The sequence below is a fragment of the Paramormyrops kingsleyae genome, chromosome 3 (genome assembly GCF_048594095.1).
Source record: "Paramormyrops kingsleyae isolate MSU_618 chromosome 3, PKINGS_0.4, whole genome shotgun sequence".
NCBI classification, from domain to species: Eukaryota; Metazoa; Chordata; class Actinopteri; order Osteoglossiformes; family Mormyridae; genus Paramormyrops; species Paramormyrops kingsleyae.
In genome coordinates this window covers 40090404-40110394 of record NC_132799.1, presented here as the reverse complement: position 1 = coordinate 40110394, position 19991 = coordinate 40090404, and the positions used below count along the sequence as shown (strand labels likewise).

The 19991-nt window shown below is 40.4% G+C and overlaps 1 protein-coding gene across 1 annotated transcript in view; it reads left to right on the top strand.

Moving 5' to 3' along the window:
• Positions 1 to 9881: 9881 nt before the first annotated feature.
• The window catches only part of LOC111858590 (peroxisome proliferator-activated receptor alpha-like), a 111340-nt gene continuing 101230 nt past the window's right edge, over positions 9882 to 19991 (top strand). Inside the window, exons 1-2 of the mRNA XM_072710287.1 lie at positions 9882 to 10646; positions 11701 to 11763. The gene's annotated coding sequence lies outside the window, so the exon portion shown is untranslated. The remainder of the gene's footprint in view (positions 10647 to 11700; positions 11764 to 19991) is intronic.

The following is a 19991-nucleotide window of genomic DNA, read 5'->3' as shown; positions in this document are numbered from 1 at the left end:
AAAGTTGTGTCGTCACGGAGGCGGTTCCAGTGTGTGCAGCCGGGTGAGAGGTCACAATGCATCTAACCGAATTGCATTGTGTCAGGATCAGAATGCGTTGCTTTAAGCCAGCGCTGTAAGCAAGTCGAACGCACCCAATGACCGGACTGGGGAAACAAACTGAAACGCGGATTTAATACAGAGGTCTAATGACAACAACCAGAAACAGCTGATCACATGGGGATCCCACACGAGGTTATCGAGGGGGCGTGGCACACGGAAGGAGCGGATGATCGGGGCAGGACAGGGGTAACGTTGGGATAAGATCTTTATCGTTTTGGAAGCCATTAAGAAAAAAATGCTCTTCTTGTTTTATCCTGTTCATTTTGTGTTTAAATACTAAAAAAAAAAAAAAAAAAAACATATTTAGGTGTAATTTTGAGGGGCCGGGAACCAATTAATTGGTTTTCCATTATTTCTTATTGGAAAAATTTGTTCAGAACTCGAACTTTTTAGGATATCAAAAATATACACACTTATATATTTCCTTAAAGACAAATCATGAACATTGTATTGTACTAAGAGCTGTAGCCAACAGTAGTAAAAAGGCAAATGGATATGTGACGTTGAGTGACAGAGAGTCGGACACAGATAAGCGAGGCAAGCCGGGTTTATTAACCTGTCTTGACAGGGCAGCAGAAGTGTCCCAAACGAGAGGCAAGAATCGGAGTCGGGGGCAGGCAGGAAGGTCGAAGTCCGGGATTTCAGTCCGACGAAGAGGGACGTAGATAAGACACCGAAGGGGAAGGCAAAACAGGACACTGGGCTGGGCAAGGCAGGCGGATCAGGAACGGGAGCTGGGCTGGAGAGAAAAGGTAAGAACGAAAGGCGCTGGACCAAGGTAAGACTTACAGACACGGGGCGAGCGGGGAGACGAGAGACAAGAAGCTGCTCGGTAAGGCACAATAGGAACATTGGCTCAATACTTCGCACCATGGTTTGGGTCCTACTTCCTTTTATATCTACGATGATGAAGTCAGATTCGCTACACCTGTCGAGTTCCGCCCCTCCGGGACCGGGAACGTCACAGGATACTTCTTGAGAAATAAAAAAATAAACTTAATCTATTTTATAATTTAATCAATACCTTAGCGTCAGTTAGTCTGTTGGGATTGGACTCTCCTGAATTAGCACATCTCAGTTTTCCTTTTTAAACTTTTCTGTTTAAGCGCAATCAGCTTGTAGGGGGAGTCTTCCATGGGCATTTCCTATTTAGGCCAGTTCACAGATATTTCGAAGAACTGAGGTTCAGGCTCTGACTTGGCCATCCCAAGACATTGTATTTTTTCCAGCCGTTTCTCTGCGATTTTTGCTTTGGAGCATGGTCATGGTGAAAGGTGAAATTCTTCTTTAACTTCAGCTTTCCAACAGGGACACTGGATGTTCCTCCAAATGGTATTTGGAGCTATTTCCTCCCCCTCTCTCATGACTGGAACTCCAAATGAAGAGAAACAGACCCTTATGATGCTGTCACCTCTAGGCTTGACAGTAGGTACTGCGTGCTCTGGGTGATAACCTCTGTTGGCATTAAGCCTGACACATAAGAACATAAGAACTATACAAACGAGAGGAGGCCATTCGGCCCATCGAGCTCGCTTGGGGAGAACTTAACTAATACAGTAGGTCAGAGTTGTTAAAATCTTATCTAGCTCTGATTTAAAGGAACCCAAGGATTCAGCTTGCACTACGTTATCAGGAAGACTATTCCATACTCTGACTACACGCTGTGTAAAGAAGTGCTTCCTTAAATCCAGTTTGAAATGTTCTCCCGCTAATTTCCACCTATGGCCACGAGTTCTTGTATTTGAACTAATGCTAAAGTAACTATTTGGTTGAACAGCATCCAAACCTGTTAGAATCTTATAGACCTGGATCATGTCCCCCCTCAGTCTCCTTTGCTTGAGGCTGAACAGATTTAGCTCAACTAACCTTTCCTCGTATGACATTCCTCTAAGACTAGGAATCATTCTTGTGGCCCTACGCTGCACCTTTTCTAAGGCCGCTATGTCCTTTTTAAGATATGGTGACCAAACCTGCACACAATATTCTAGGTGAGGTCTCACCAAGGAATTGTATAATCTTAGCATTACCTCCCTTGACTTAAACTCCACACATCTGGAGATATACCCCAACATCCTATTGGCCTTTTTTATTGCTTCCCCGCACTGACGAGAATGAGACATGGAAGCATCAACATACACACCAAGGTCTTTCTCATAATCAGCTACCTTTATTTCAGTAGGTCCCATAAAATACCTGTACTTTATATTTCTGCTCCCTACATGGAGTACCTTACATTTGTCTATGTTAAATTTCATCTGCCAGGTGTCAGCCCAGTCACTAATTAAATTAAGATCCCGCTGTAGCTGCTGAGCCGCTAGTTCAGTATCTGCTACACCACCCACCTTGGTGTCATCTGCAAATTTCACCAGTTTACTGTATATATTGGTGTCTATATCATTTATGTAAATTAGGAACAATAGTGGTCCTAAAATTGAACCCTGCGGTACCCCACTATGAACGCAGGCCCACTGTGACATTGAGCCTCTTATAACTACTCGCTGCTTCCTATCCGTTAACCAGTTATCAATCCAGGTCGCGACAGTTCCTAAAATACCTGTCGCTTTGAGTTTAAGTGAGAGCCTCTTGTGGGGGACAACATCAAAAGCCTTTTGGAAATCTAAGTAGATGACATCATAGGCCTTCTTATCATCAACTTCCTGAGTAGCTTCCTCAAAATACTTCAACAGATTTGTTAAACAGGATCTACCTCTCCTAAATCCATGCTGGCTATCCCTCAAAATGTTATTTGAGTCCAGGTAATCTACCATTTTCTCTTTGATTATAGCCTCCATAACATAACTTATACAAGTTAGACTGATTGGCCTATAGTTTGACAAATTACTTCTATCCCCTTTTTTGAAAATGGGCGTTATGTTGGCATGCTTTCAATCAGAAGGTACCACACCTTCAGATAAGGATTTTTGAAACAGTAAAGTTAAGGGTCGGCAAATAATATCCCTCATCTCTTTTAACACTATAGGTAAGATGCCATCAAGGCCCTGTGATTTATTTATTTTGAGCTTAGCTAGGCTTTGCAAAACATCAGCTTCAGTTATATATACACTCACCTAAAGGATTATTAGGAACACCTGTTCAATTTCTCATTAATGCAATTATCTAATCAACCAATCACATGGCAGTTGCTTCAATGCATTTAGGGGTGTGGTCCTGTTCAAGACAATCTCCTGAACTCCAAACTGAATGTCAGAATGGGAAAGAAAGGTGATTTAAGCAATTTTGAGCGTGGCATGGTTGTTGGTGCCAGACGGGCCGGTCTGAGTATCTGCTCAGTTACTGGGATTTTCACGCACAACCATTTCTAGGGTTTACAAAGAGTGGTGTGCAAAGGGAAAAACATCCAGTATGCGGCAGTCCTGTGGGCAAAAATGCCTTGTTGACCCCTAGAGGTCAAAGGAGAATGGGCCGACCGATTCAAGCTGATAGAAGAGCAACTTTGACTGAAATAACCACTCGTTACAACCGAGGCATGCAGCAAAGCATTTGTGAAGCCACAACACGCACAACCTTGAGGCGGATGGGCTACAACAGCAGAAGACCCCACCAGGTACCACTCATCTCCACTACAAATAGGAAAAAGAGGCTACAATTTGCACGAGCTCACCAAAATTGGACAGTTGAAGACTGGAAAAATATTGCCTGGTCTGATGAGTCTCGATTTCTGTTGAGACATTCAAATGGTAGAGTCAGAATTTGGCGTAAACAGAATGAGAACATGGATCCATCATGCCTTGTTACCACTGTGCAGGCTGGTGGTGGTGGTGTAATGGAGTGGGGGATGTTTTCTTGGCACATTTTAGGCCCCTTAGTGCCAATTGGGCATCGTTTAAATGCCACGGCCTACCTGAGCATTGTTTCTGACCATGTCCATCCCTTTATGACCACCATGTACCCATCCTCTGATGGCTACTTCCAGCAGGATAATGCACCATGTCACAAAGCTCGAATCATTTCAAATTGGTTTCTTGAACATGACAATGAGTTCACTGTACTAAAATGGCCCCCACAGTCACCAGATCTCAACCCAATAGAGCATCTTTGGGATGTGGTGGAACGGGAGCTTCGTGCCCTGGATGTGCATCCCACAAATCTCCATCAACTGCAAGATGCTATCCTATCAATATGGGCCAACATTTCTAAAGAATGCTTTCAGCACCTTGTTGAATCAATGCCACGTAGAATTAAGGCAGTTCTGAAGGCGAAAGGGGGTCAAACACCGTTTTAGTATGGTGTTCCTAATAATCGTTTAGGTGAGTGTATATTAGTTATAGACGATGTTGGATTAGTAATAAGAACTGGTAAATTACTAGTGTCCTCAACAGTGAATACCCGTGCAAAACTATCATTGAACTCATTTACTATGTCAATGTCGTTTTCAATTATAAGACCCTTACTATCCTGCAGATTAGTAATTTCAGCTTTTAGAGCTCTTTTAGAGTTAAAATACTGGAAGAAACTTTTAACGTTATCCTTAGCCTCCAATGCGATCTTCCTTTCGACATCTTTTGGAAGTCAGGACAAAAGGTTCTACCTTGGTAAAGCCAAACCAGGAGCCTCTTCCCTAATGGTTTCAGGACATTGAGTGTTCCTTCTTGCGTAATTAAGACAAGACTGGATATTCTTTTTAGTGACAGTTGACTTCCATCTTCCAGCTGAACCCACAGATCAAGATTGTGAAGAACATTTAAAAAGGATGTTACATGCCTGGAGTGGCAGTATCCTGTTTCTGCTGTGAATTTTTAAGTTGCCATGCTTCATGCAGTTTTCATTTCAGGCCTCAGGGCAACACAGGCTAGAAAGGTGTGTATCCGCTGATATCCCTGTATATGACTTTAAAAACAAACAGAGGAGGACATGCAATGGCTCTCTCACATACCATATACAGCAGGGCCTGCTTCTTTTTTTTAGAAAGTGGCACCTTCATCATGGTCACACAATACAGTACTGGGGGGGTTGGGGAGCATCATGGTCATTGACCATAAGAAGTTAAGAACTACAAGGAAGTAAGATCTATATGAAGGCACAGAAATTAAGTGACACTTTGTTCGCCATTTGTACCAGTATGAGTATAGGTGTATTGAAATTAATTAGTTTTTGCATATCCCATCTTGATAAGATTCAAATGAAGGTAAAGACCACAATAAGGTAAGATCCATATGAAGGTAAAGACCATGATGCTCAGGGTATCATCGTGGCAGGAGGATATTTCCTCGACCGCTGATGAGCCGTCTGTCCACCTCTCGAAATGGCAGAAACCCAGAATTCTTGTCGCTGGGCAGTTTGGGTGTGTGGATTTGGGAATATGGGGGTTCTGAGGGAGTCTGGGGGCTCTGAATGGGATGTGGGGGGGGGCAGCTGTGTCGTGGCAGACAATGAGAGTTTGTTTGTATGGTCTCTGGGGGGGGCTTCATGTTTGTAGTGTTGTGGTGGATCCTTTCAAAGCCATAACAGGTTACAGGACCACGCTCGCTGAATTATTCATCCCTCCTCCGCACCCCGAGTGACACGTAGACATAACGAAGCTACTCACGTGCAGGTTTTGTCCACGGGAAGCTTATTATAGCTTTACAGCAAACTCGACTCATTTTACAGCTTTCCTGTGTGCAGCACTGGGCTGAACTCTTCACTGGCATCACAGTCACAAAACCAGCGTGAGCCTTGAATTTGAACAGTTTTGCATTTTGAATTTAAATGGTGTCAAAGCCTTAAATTTGGAAACTAAGAAAGGCAGCTGTGTATAATGATTCATACTGATTGCGGGAAAAAAAACAGTAATGTGAATAACACGGTGAATCAGTGGGTGGTGCTAAAAGTGCACACTTCCAGGGTTGGGGGTTCAACTCCTACCCCAAGGTCTTATATAATGGACCATAGAACACATCTTGAACAAGGGGGGGGCATGGCCAGCATGTCCACTGTTCTGTTTGCTTTTGGAAAACTCAGATATAACTTTCTGCTTTTGGTTTTTCCTAAAGTATCAAAGCCTGCTTACTTCCCGATATACTGCAACTGGGCCAGTGTATGGGTGGGGTTTGCAAGCTCTCCACACATAGCACCCCAAAACTGATATGGATCCCAAGGGGAACTCTACCTACATAGAACCGAGGGTATTACAGTATACAAACTAATCACCACAAATTCAAACAAATAATATACAAAAACAGTAATTAGGGCATGATAGTATTTTAATATAATGCTTGTGTTAAAGCAGAATTACCACAGGCAGTGAGCAAAACCTGATTTAAGAATTTTAGAAACACCCCTATTTTTTATTTCATTAAAAGGATAATTTAGATAAGGTGCAAAAGCCTTGTTATTCGGCCAGCTCCCTACCTGGCTGATGGTTATATAATGGACCATGGAACACATCTGAACAAGCTGGGCAAGGGGGGGCATAAAGTCCTGTCCACTGGTCTGTTTGCTTTTGGAAAACTCAGATATAAGTTTCTGCCTCGTTTTTTTTCCCTAAAGTATCAAAGCCTGCTTACCTCCAGATACACTGCAACAGGGCCAGTGCTGCCGATGATATAACATTAAACATATAGTTTGAGAATACTGTTGATTGGTAAATATCAAATCAGGAGTACTCAGTGAGTAATCAGTATCATATGCCCTGCCTAAAAATCACAAATTATATATAATATAATTCAGGCATTTATTAATACAGTTTTATTGGTCTGCATTAAATTTGAAAATCCCCCCCCCCCCCCCCCCGCCTCCCCCCAGTTCCACAATCCATAGGTTATATGACAACACATATGATGTAAAAAGGAAAACCACATCCCCAAGGTTGAGGATGTCCCTTTTCTACAGAATGAAATGATATTTTAAAGCCCGAACATGCGGTGTTCCAGCCACTCTGCTGGGGCAGGACAATGGCGGCACTGTTTCGGGCTGGTTTGACCCCACTCTTGATTGCTGGAGAGGATGTAATTTGGTGAAATCCGCAGCCGGGCGAGAGCAGTGGAGAACTTTGCAAATCCTGGCTGTCCTATGTGCCTGATCTAAAAACGACATCCTGTATGCAGGCCAGAAATGGGCACCTACTTCATAAGACAGGAATGACTGCCCCAGGTCTCAATTAATGGCCTGTAGGGTGAGAATTGTTTAAATTAAACCAATATTAATTTTCCTAAATGGTTAACTGGGGACCCTGGAACTGCTACTGTCATTGTGTAATTTAAAAAAAGCTTCTTTGGGTAGAAAGTATCTGATAAATGGACTAAATTTAATCAGAATACTTACAAAGAGCTGTAGTCACAAGTAGAAGCCTGCACAAAATCTATCAATTCACCAGTAAATCCTGTAGCGACATATCACAGGAGTACTGGACAGGGGTGAGCACTGGACCTTTGTGGGGGGGGTGTCCCATTTTATCCACCCTGGATATTCGCCAGATATCTTTGCTTTGAGTGCCCCCCACCACCCCCATTGGGTCTTACCTAGACAGGTCCAGAAGGCCTAACCCAGCTGGTCCTCCATGGCTCCCTTCTTTGTGGAATCAACAGTGCTGCCTAGATCTCATGCTCCTTTTCCTGAAGGTGATGCTTAATGCAGGTTCATACCAGACCTGTGTGGATATGTGAAGACGTCTACTGCCCGTAGGTCCATCTACAGCAGCGGCAGCAGGTATGAAAAGTTATTTATTTTTATAAAAATAATCCAAACTAAATTCAGTCCCACATGTTTACTTATTTCCTGGTGTTTGTGATAAATTCTGTTTTTAATTAAGTTAGCATGAGAAAATAAATACTGAAATCAGAGAATGGATTAAATTTGATTTGGATTACTGGGATGTATTTTAAGTAACTGCTCATGGCCTAAGGATGGGGACTGGAGCTATCATCATGTATTAACCTTGTCACAGTATTGGTTGACTCTTGGAGTGTTACAGCATAGCACACAGTGCATCCGTCAAAGAAATATTCAAGGGAACCAGCATGTGACTCCCAAACACGAGAGTTCAGCACACGTGCCGGGTCACAAATAGCACTAGTGTCCAAGTCTTAAATAAAACAATCCAGTCATAATGCTTTACATACAGAAATAATTTAAAGACACCATTACATAAAAGCCCTAGATGTAATTTTTAACACAAGACAAAAGTAATTAGATTAATTTTACAGCTTCACAAAGATCACATCAACTCATAATCAACTCATCACTTATAATAGTACAAGATCTGTTGATTTCAATAATTATCTTACTTATTGGTTTGTCTGGAAGGTGTTGTATTGCTCTTGCTCCTACAATGCTTAAACATTAACTGGAAAGCTCAGCCTAGCTACATGTATGCCTAACTGACTCCTTTAGAGCTGTATGTCTGTTATGTGCTATTTGACTCACTTGTACATTGCTTTGGACAAGAGCATCTGCTAAATAAAATGAATGAATGCATGCAATCATGTGACAGACATTGTCATACATGGACATGCATGTCCTGGTCCAGTAATTCCCAATACGAAGTTACAGAATTATCTATTTAACCATCTGGGCGTTTATCTGATGCTAATGCTGAAAGATCAGGGTGCTCCAGTAGCGCACCGCAGCATTACACCCCCGCCCACCCCAGCGCTGTGACAGGGCCGATGACTCACTATACTATGCTAAGGAGGAGAGGTGGGAAAGGAGCTGGAAATAAAAGCTGATTAAATGTGAGAAAACGAAACAGCGGCGAGCAATGGCCTTCCGGTGGCTGTAGAGCGGCGCTATCTTGGTGCGACGGCCCGCCGCTCATGGGCTCGCAGCGCGCTCATGGCCGAGTGTGTGCGAATTAATCGATTCTACACGTTAGCCTACAAGTCCGTTGAGAGCTGTTTTTAACATCAAAAAATATATCGTAATTGGAAGAGGTCCCTGAAATCCTTCACCGTACCATACCTCCTTTAAAAGAAATTGCATAGCGGAATAAAATTTTCTTTTTCTGTGTGCACGGCACTGGAATAGTCCTGTAAGAACTATTATTTTTTTAGTGCATGTATTTCAAATAATATTTTATATTATAAAATATTTTATGCAGAATAGCCATTAATGTATTTTTAAACAAACATAAATGTATTTGAATTAATAACTGGCAATGTTAAAACTTATTAATTTGTTCGTGACTTGCAGCCATTTATAATTAGCTTACAACGTAAATAAGTCTGAGGGTTGGAGACTTTACGGCTCACTAGCGACTTGTTAGACAGCCTTGAACCGTGCTGGACCAGCCCTTAAAGCCGACGTGAACGCACCGCAAACACGTACTCTTGTTCACAATCTGCCGGTAAAGTAAAACAACAAGAACAGATGTAAGGTAAATAACTGAGTATTCCCCCTATTTTGTGTTTATTAAAAAAACGCATATTCAAGACCAGCGATGTAAGTTACACAGTCTGTACGAAATCCCTACTGCTCATAAAGCAATACGTAATTGTGCGTTTTTCACCTATAAACGGCGGTAAAAGAGTTACCCTCCAGTACTTGAACAAAAAATGAAGTAACCTGGGCAGCCTCGGCCATCACAGTCCAGTTTGGATATTTGCGTGTAAGGCAGCAATTTGTCACGCAAACACATAGTGTCTTAATAGCGAAAAAAATACATAACACCCTACAGGAAGCCACATGCATTTTAGCGTGTTTTGTTCCCCTTTGCTGAATTATATAAACAGGCAACGCAGTCAGGTGATAAAATAAATATAAAGCAACACGTCTAATGCCAAAGACCGAGCCAGAGTTTATAAATCACACTCAGCAGACATCCATTTCAAAGCAGCAAACATACGCAATGCTTCTACTCAGTGTTTTTCAGCGCTGTAAATTATATTTTTACCTGCCCAGTAAAACTATTCGTGGTGTAAATTAATATCACGAGGGTTTTGTGTCGGCTTTTCTCCCTTTGATCGCTTATTTAGAAGGATAGGTTGGCCGGAGGACTTTCTATTATTTAACGGTCCCGTTGTGAATCGGTTCACCTCAGATGAACTTTCCTAAACTTGTACAGAAGGAGCAGAAGGGAGGGAGGGGTGAAGCTTTGGCTTTTGTGGCGATAGCTAAAAAAAAAGTTCAGTTTGAAATATTAAAAAAAGAAGAGATCCAACAACAGCAGCAAAAGCTGAGTATTTGATACGAAAAGTTTCCCTTTCTTTAAACTCCGCGTCGCTTCGCCTTGCAGTCGTTGAACCAAAAGACCTACAGTTTTTTCTACTTCTTTGTTGCATTGTCGCCGAGATGATTTTAGTGGAAAAATAAAATATACAGAGTATAGGAATGGACATTTATAGTGTTTTAATAACATTATTTGCTCAAACTGAAAATAAGGGGCGGGCGCTGTCTTGATTTTCAATTTGAAAACCGTGCCCATATGGACCTTTGCAAAGTTCGTATTCTCCGTACATTCTCCATCTTGCATCTGGGTTTATTTATAAAACCTCAAAAATGGAGACAAGAAATGTTTTCAGGATGTTTTTTGGAGCAATGTGGATATGCATTTTAAAACACCTTTTATTGCATTAGCTGGTGGATATTAAGAGTATTCCGAAAAACACGTATGTATAATATATGTAATATTTCTGCTTGTTGCGGTTTTAATCTTTTTTTGTTTTGTTTTCCATTATTAAAGTTATTCACGATTGTGTATTATTAGAAAGCATATTAGTTCAAATGTTTACAATATGTATTTGCTTTTATAACTGTAGCTTGACTGCAAATTAAGGATCTATATTGTTTAACTGGTAAACTGGTTGTCTGAAAGATTTAAAACAAGATAAATATAGGTAACATTTAAGTAAAAGTAAAATCTTCAAACACGGAAGATTATGTTTTATTTTATGATTTTTTTTTACGAAATTATATTTATCTTTGAAGCTTTTTTACATTTATATTGTTAACCATAATGGTGCTAGCGAAGAAAAATATTTTTTTAATTATAATATCGATTTTAAAGCTATTATAATTTATGCTTTAAATACATAAAGCAGATCTAAATCTATAAAATACAGATGCATCTTCGGTACGTATAGTCATTTGTGAACTGTAACTGAATTCCATCCTCTTTGCATAAACGTGTCAGAATTTTTCACATATTTGTGTATATATTTCACATGAAGCAAATTTAAATTTCAGAAGAAAATCTCAGTGTTTTAGCTAGAAATTTCATGCATGATATTTCATGCAGTAAATATATATAAAAAATCTATCGATGCTTTCACTTATATTATATTCACTTTTATTATTTCCACTTTTATTAGTGAATTCTCATGTCAATGAAAGTATGATGACCCAACTATATATATTTTGTATAGGATATTTTTTATTTTAATTAAACATTTTTTATTATTATTTTTTTAAATCACACGCATCTGTAACTTCGGACGACTCTGCATTAAAATTATTTGTCACCAGTGATCTTGACGTGATACAATTTTGGAGTTAATGTTGAAGTTTACTCTAGGCACACTTCATCACTGCAGTTTCTTTATGGGACAACTCAAAATAAAGCATGGTTTCATTTTGTAATTTTATCTATTTTACTGGGGTGGGGGGGATACATGAAAGTCTTAATATTTATTCTGAAAATGTAATGCTGCTTTTGTGTTCCAGGATAACCATCAGATGAAGACTGAGCAGAGCACTACATGTAACACACAAACGGACTTTGGACAGGTATGGTGAGTGTGAGCATGAAGTTTTTTTTCTGCAAAAGATAATATCAGATCATAAAATATTCAAACGTTAATGACCCTGAAATTATGAAGGAAAAGAGGTGAATTTGATGATCACATTGAAAAGTATGATTTTATTAGCACAAATCTCCGTGTTGTATTTGGGTTATTTATCGCCTCAGAGGGCAGATATGGCCCATCTCTGATTTCATGGCTTCCCGTGATAGCATACTTATTAGGTTGTGTAATTTTTTCATTGCATGCTAGTGTTCTGTCCGACTTGCACATTTGTTAAATAACAAAGTATTGAGGGGTTTTCATGTCCGCACCCTTGTCCACATGCCGTGGAGGCAGTATCATGGGCTGGGGAGTCAATCAGGGTGGCTCTTGTTCAAGCATCAAAATGGCCGCGCAGCACTCTTGGGGTGACTTCAGTCTAGCTGCTTTGTTCTGATGCAGCATAAAAGCTATGCGATTTATCTGCCTGTTCCTCAGCTGAAATGCCCCTCAAGAGTACAACAGCTGATCCTTGCTAACACTAAACTCTGGTGCCATTTTAGTTCTTGACCTTGACCTCAGTGATGATTGCCTCTCTGATGGGGATCTTTGCCAGTCCCTTGGAGTCTGAGACTGGCTGCTGGGTCACAGGGTTTTCTAGCAGCACATCTCATATCCCGAAAGCCTGTAGCACAGAAAACATGTCCTGTGAGTTATGACCCTGGCCACGCCCCCGCCTCGCCGCTGCTCTCGCCCCATTCCGATTATCTTAACAAACAAGTCCCAGATTCGGACAAGACATGGACCTGATTGAAACTGCCAGTTTTTTCATCTTCATTGCGAATTTGCCATGCCAATGACCAAAAGCCTGGGCTGCTATTTTTCTGATCCTCTTTCAGAACAAATTATTATAGTGTTTATTTTGTACTTTTACTCACTGTTGTCCATGCATTACCATACTGAGATAATCATAGTGGTTAAGGGTTTGGCCCCACAGTTAGGGTCCTGCTTTTATTCCTGAATTCATGTACTTATGACCAGTATCTACTGAAGTAACATGATATAATGTGTAAAATGGAAAAAAATAAGATTTGTATATAATTTAAAATAACAGCTTCTATTAAGCAAATGTAACATGTAGTTGGTGCCAGGAGTGGTGTGAGGGTCTCTTTTATCAAGCTGAGAAAGCATCATTAATTGATGAAAAATATTATATTAACATTGATATTTCTTGTTATACTTATTGCTGTAATGTTTGTATTCCATACTGCCGTATTCAGGTGGGGATCACAGTTAGTCTCATGAAAACCATGAAAAGCAGGAGTCCCCTGAAATTCTGGGTACCTTATTTACAATGCTGTGTGTCGCTGTGAAGCCACGGTCGACGACCTTACAGCCGTGATGTATCTTTGGAAGGCTGTGATTGGCTGTTTGCTGTAGTGCAGTGTTTCCCTGGGGCTGTGATTGGTGCTATGTTATGGTGGAGTGTCTTTGGGATGCTTTGATTGGCCACCTTCTTCACTATCTCTGTGTCTACGGCATGTTGTATTGCCTGGCTCGTTCTGTCATCCAGTGTGTGTCTTTAGATGGCTTGCGTTGCCGTTCATTGTTCCAGCTGGTTGGCTGGCTTTCTTCGTGGCGCAGTTTTGCAGGGGGGCTGCTATTGGCTGCATCTATGTATTACAGTGCATCTGTATTAGGCTGTGACTGACAGCCTCCCTCTGCTGCACCTTGTTCCCAGGAAGCTGATTGGTTGTCTCTGTTCCCTGGGCGGCATGCCCTGGATGCTGAGTGGCTTGTCACTTTTTGGTGGGCAGCACGCCCAGGAAAGCAATTGGTTGCCTCCCTCTGCTGGGCAGCATGCCCGGGAGGCCTTGCAGTGATCCATGCGGCTGGGCTGAGTCCCCCAGCTGCTCTTCAACTCGCCACTCGGGGACAAAAATGAAGAAAGTTGGCAGGGAGATCAGAAAGGCAGACTTGGGCTGTCACTCCTCAGAGAGTGACTGTGGCAAAGTGGAACAAGGTAAATGCTTAAGAATAAATTGCAGCATCTGGGGAGGGGGGGGGATCACATGCATGTGCAAGTATGGGCACCTATGCTTACATCCACCCAAGGGACATAATAGAAACCTCCCAGGGGTGGTCACAAAGATTCTCTGCAGGCCTCGGTAATTGATTAACAATGTCTGGCAGCCATAGACACCCGCACAGATCACGGGTGCCCACTGCCCTGGCTTAAACCGACAATGTGTCCACTTTCAGTCTTCGGTCCTTTGTTTTTTTCACAGCTGAAAATGCACCACATCTTCGCCCTCGCTAGCCAAATGTTTTTAGCAGAGGGAGACAGCACAGTGCAGTTGGATTTGGCACACCTTGGACAAAAGAAGGAAACGGGGCAGGATTCTTTTGCTTGCCAGCGTGACCTTGTGGACACTAACAGCTGGGAGGGTATGCTGACATATTTACCCCTTATGTGAAGATGCAAAAGCCAGGCTCAGAGATGGTGGGGAATTGGGATCCTTCTTCCTCCCTGTTGTAATCAGGCTGGGGGGTGGGGGGGCATTGATTTTTCCTACCCCCCTCCCCCCCATATCTGTCCTTGCGATGGCCCAACTCTGGAGTTTACACCTACCCATGAGTAGCAAGCCTGAACAGTTTTCATACTGCACAAATTAAGAAGGTCACACTCACTGGCATTAGCTTGGACTGCACTGCTTTATTTACTGTATACCCAAGGTGTAACTTAAGAATTTTTGCTACCTGCTTATTGGGCTTTATCAGTATGAAATGTATTAGCCCAGGTAAATTTTCAGTGTACAATGTGATTTTCAAGCAAAAAGAGCAACCAAAGGCCACCACATTTTGCAATAATAAATAATAAAAATAAAAAAGTTATTTTCAGTGTATCATTCCATAAAGAGTTTACTCATTTAGAGCACCAAATGCTAATGAGGGCTGGGAAACTTGATTTTTTTATAATATAACATTTATCATTACGAGTAATTTGAATATTAATTATTTGATTGTACTACAGGCCCAGCCCATCATTGTGCAGTAGCCTAAGCGCATTGTGTGCAACAGACCATGAAAGGTGAAATCTTCTCCTACTACTGTCTTAAGTGAAGAAAATTATGAGGAGACATTAATATATAATAATACATTATTATTTATTTATGTAACCACAAAACAGATATGCCAACTGAAAGATGGTTGCCTATTCTCGTTCCCAAGAACCACGTGAACAGCCAATTATAGAATTTTAAATGACAAAACAGCAGCAACAAGAAAAATGTCATCCAAATTGTGGCGTGAAAATATCAAACTATAGACATTAAAAAGCTTGTGTAGGCTTATGTGCATGAAATAGCTTAATGCTTCAACAAACAACACCGTCCAATTTAATCGGTTTAGGCTACATCTAAATAGGCCTGGGCATTATCTAATTTTTCATACCGTCACACCATCCAAACATTACACAACAGTATCTGGTATGTTGACAGTATTTTCAAAAGCAATGCTATTCCAGCAGTATGAATTGTTGGCGATAAAATGTATTGGCACAATAAAAATTGCTGAGTAGGAGACCCCCACAATAAAATATGCAGGGGAAATCCAAACAGTTACCAGACTGTGCTTTTCAGGTTTTCAGAAGTTACTGTATCGTCACATTGTTCTTATGATTTACACATTATTTTTCTGCTTTCTTGCTCATTAGTTTCAGCTATTCTGGTGTGCGTTTCCAAAAGCATAGTTGCTAACAACTAGTTACATCAAGTAATATTGCGATATATATAAAACCAAAAAGGAGATGAAATTACCCGAAATTAGTTCTATTTGACAATAGGTTATCTAACAATAGAGTGCGTCTAGTAAGTTAGTGGCCTTGTTGTGAGTTGTTTCAATAGACATAAATAAACAAAGTGGTGCTGGGATATGAACCCATGACTGTGTAGGCAAGACCCAGCATTTTGTGTGCCTATCAATCCCACTGAGTCACTAAGGCTGTACAAATAATGATGGATCAGGAATTTATAAGTATTCATAGTGTGATTAAAATAAAGGTAATCACAGATAGAGCTGATGTCACTAAATGCAGTGTAGCCTAATAGCTAATAGTCCTTTTTTCGTCTACAAGAGGCATCATAGAAATATCATATTCTTATTACACTATTGCTGTTTTTGAGTTTTTAATACTATTATTGCTGTTATACGACTGACACAATAAATTAATAATAAAATATAAATATTATTTTCTAAATAATATTTGTGGGTTTTTGCACACAGCCCACCCATGACAGTCAGACTAATCACCTATAGGATCATTGTAGTTTGAATTACGGTGGTTCGAACTAATGGGTTTCAAACTACTGTGGTACTGTGGTTTGGGAAACAGTCGTACTTTAGATTTTAGTTAGTTTGAACTAACAAAGTACGATGCATCGTTAATGCTAACTTCCATCGTTGTATGGGAAATCCACCCCTGGCTAGCTGAATAAATTTGTGGAAGTCTAGAGTGGTAGATCTTTTATTGTATGTTAAGAGACAAAGGTCATTAGGCAAAACAAAAATGAACTAACATGTCAGATGACTAATAGTAGCCTACATGAATCTTCAAGATTCAAATATACATTCTTGCTGTCAATTATATGAGTATTTTTTAAGTTCAATTTTTATTTGAATAATGAAGTTTGACCTCTCAGGCCTAACATTGGTGACAGTTGATACACAGCCAAACCCTGTCAACCATTCAGCCATCCAAAACTTTTCTGATTCATGCATCCTCATGTTTTTTAAGTCTACACTGGGATGCTTCAGTTAAGGGGGTTGTTGGTTGTGAAAAAAAGCAATGCATTAAATCTATTTAGTTCTGTTTCTTATCAGTCAAGCTTATGACTCAGCTAATTTGTCTCTATGGAAAATGACTAATTTGTCTCTATGGCCGAGTACCAATTGATCAAGTCCTTCAAGTTAATTGGTTGTCTGAAATCTGGATTGACTGTGAAGAAAACATCACCCCAGAGGATTTTTAGACAAGGAGTGGTCTTCATACTTGTGCAGAGTAGGGTTTTTGTCATTAATGAAAACTACAAAAAAACTTTGTAAACTGAAATAAAATACAAAAATAAACTACAACTAAATGAAAACACCAGTACTGCTTCTGAAAATAACTGAAATTAATGTCAAATGCTTCATTGTTTTTTAATAATATATAGTTAATATAATTGTTACGTCACGGCAAGAAGGCGAGCAGGGAAACAGGGAAAAGGAGCCAGGAAGTCAAATAAACGGGGTTTTAATCAGATGACAGGACCGGGGGAAGCACATGGACGAACGTCAATGACAAATCTGGGGAATACTGACTCAGACGAGGACTAAATACAAAAGACAAGCTAAGGGTAACGAGCAACAGGTGAGAACAATCAGGCAGAAACAGGAGGTAACGAGGTGGGCGTGGCATACATTAGGATCGGACGGAGCTGGGCGTGACAATAATCAATTGTTTATATTTAAGCACCATTTGTAATAGCTGGAACATGTTTTGCCCATTTTGAGGATATTAGTACATAATGAATACTGTGTATTCATGTATGATTCTCTAAAGAAAAGACACATAAAATAGCCGTACAACTTTCGGTCTATCCCTAGAAATAAAATGACAAAAAAAAGTAAAATACATAAAAACTAAATATAAATATATCTTTAAAATAAAAACTAATAAAATCTAGGGGTGTAAATCACATCTTTCCTCGCGATACGATACAATATTGATTCCTTAAGCCAACGGTTCGATTTTTTTTGATACCTCAGAAATTCCCACGACACGATACGATTCGATTCAGTTCAATACTGGGGATAGTAGTCGAAATGATGAAATTTCACACAATCCTTTACATTTCAATGAATTAGCATTTTATCATATTTTATTGGGAACTGTAAACAAAATCTAGTGTAGTCAAGTATGTCCCATAAAACAAGCAAAATAAAGTGCAATAAGGTAAAAATAAAAACTTTGGATGGATGTAGATTAACATGGTGACTAATTTTTATTTTGAATCAAGTCTTCTCCAAACAAATACAGAAGTGTAACAAAAAGTATGTCCATAACTATCATGACCTGCTCGTGTGCTATGCCCCTCATTAACTTCGCGTGCAATCCGGATTGTTCCCAGCTGTTTCTTATTGTTTCGTCTAGTCCTGTGTATTTAAGTCTACATCAGAGTCCAGATCTGTCATTGAAGTTTTCCCCGTGTTCCCCATTTGTTGGATTTCTGTCTGCCTGACCCTGATTCCTCCTCGTTCCCTGCTCGCTCGCCCTACGCTGGGATACAGTGATAACAAGTAAAATTAAGTGCAATAAAGTCAAATAAAAAACATTGCATGGACAGACATGTAGAATGAGGAAAATCAACATGACTGACTTCTGCGGTGAAATAAGTATGTCAGTATTCTTCTTTGAGAGGTTTTTTTTAAAGAAAAATTAAATGGTCAACGTGTTCAGGAGATTGTGTGCTCTGCCGTACTAAACACATGCTCTGATAAATGACTAAATCAAAGTGATCTACCTACTATAAAAATGCAAAACATATATTTATGTATAAAAATATTGAGTATTCTTTAATATTATGTATTATTATTACTATTATTATTAATTATTTCCCTTATTAATAATAAGGGATAAATAAAGTATTTTTTAATTGAACTGTGATTTTAGTTCCTTCACCTTTCTATTTCTCAGCTCGCTTTTCGGAGGGAAGTTAATGTTGTAGTTTTCATGAACAGTGCGAAAATGCCGCTCCACATTTCCCTTCTGCGGAACAGCAGTGGTAGACTGACAGATGAGGCAAATGCACTTTGAATATGACATGGTGGGAAAAAAAACAGTGGTAGGTTTTTGGCTTCTTACTTGGTCCAGGTCCCCCATTCATTTTTATACCCTTCCTTAAGTTTAGTAGTAGTAACTTTAGGCTAACTAGGCCACTGTCATGACCTGCGCGTCCAGTCCTCGTGTGTGCCACGCCCATCTCGTTACCCGCGTGTGAATTCCCATCGTATCAGCTGTCTAGTGTTTATTCTGATGTCATGTCCTGTATTTAGTCCGTTTTCTGTTTCCCCAGGTCTGTCAATAACGGTTGTACTGTGTGGTTACCTGTCCTCCCTGAATAAACCCCGTCCTCTGGATTTACGTTTCCCTGATCCTGCTTTCCCGCACCCTGCTTGCTTGCCCGTCACACGATTGGTAGCTTGCTAGAGATTTGCAGCAGCTGGCGTCATCCATCCTTTATTTTTTATGCTATACGATCTAAACACACTACCTTTGCAATCGACCAGTATATCGCGATCTACATATTGGGCACCCCTGGTGTAGACCATGTATACACGTGTCTGAGTGGATCATGAAAACAATACTAGAACAGGCGAGAAAATAAAAACGCATGTATCGATATTTATGCGGTCACATCGATGCATCGGATCGTTTGCCGTTCAATCGATATATCGATACAAATCGATGTATTGTTACACCCCTAATAAAATCACACTGAAACCTAACCAAAAGTAAACTGGATTTCAAATAAAAATTGAAAATAATATGAAAAAAAACTGAACTTAAAAACCTACTATAACACTGGTGGCTAGAGATGAGTACACGATGTAATGTGGTTTTTTTGCTGTAGTTCGACATGATTATTTTTTTTACTAGCCAGCAGGGTAGTGTTCATGTTTTTGTACTTGCCCTTCATCTACATTACTTGCCTCAGGGGAGTGGACCAGCTTAATTTCCAGCCCCATGTCTGCCTGTAGGTTCTGTTCATCTAAGACAAGGACGATAAAGCAATTTACCTTTTTAACAGCATCCTAAATAACAGAATAATTTAAATACCTCTTGATCATTTTCCCCTCAGAGCAAAATAGTGACATGGCTTAGCCGAAAATTGGATGGCAAGAATTTCTTCTACATTAGAGGAGGCGGACCTGTGTTCAAAGTGCTCAGCATGTCGTTCTGTGGTTATAGAGAAGCAGGGCGGGGCTTTGAACTGTCAGGTGAGCGCGTGTGTGTGTATGTGTCAGCCGCTAATATCTCCATCAGGAGGGACAGTTTCGGATGCCCGGTATACGAGCTTCACCGGGTGGGTAGCTTGCCCGGAAGGGCCGGGCTTAACATAAGCAGAGAAACCTGTACCCATACACATGTGCAGAACATGGCCTACAAGGTGGGGAGGTCATGTGGTATGC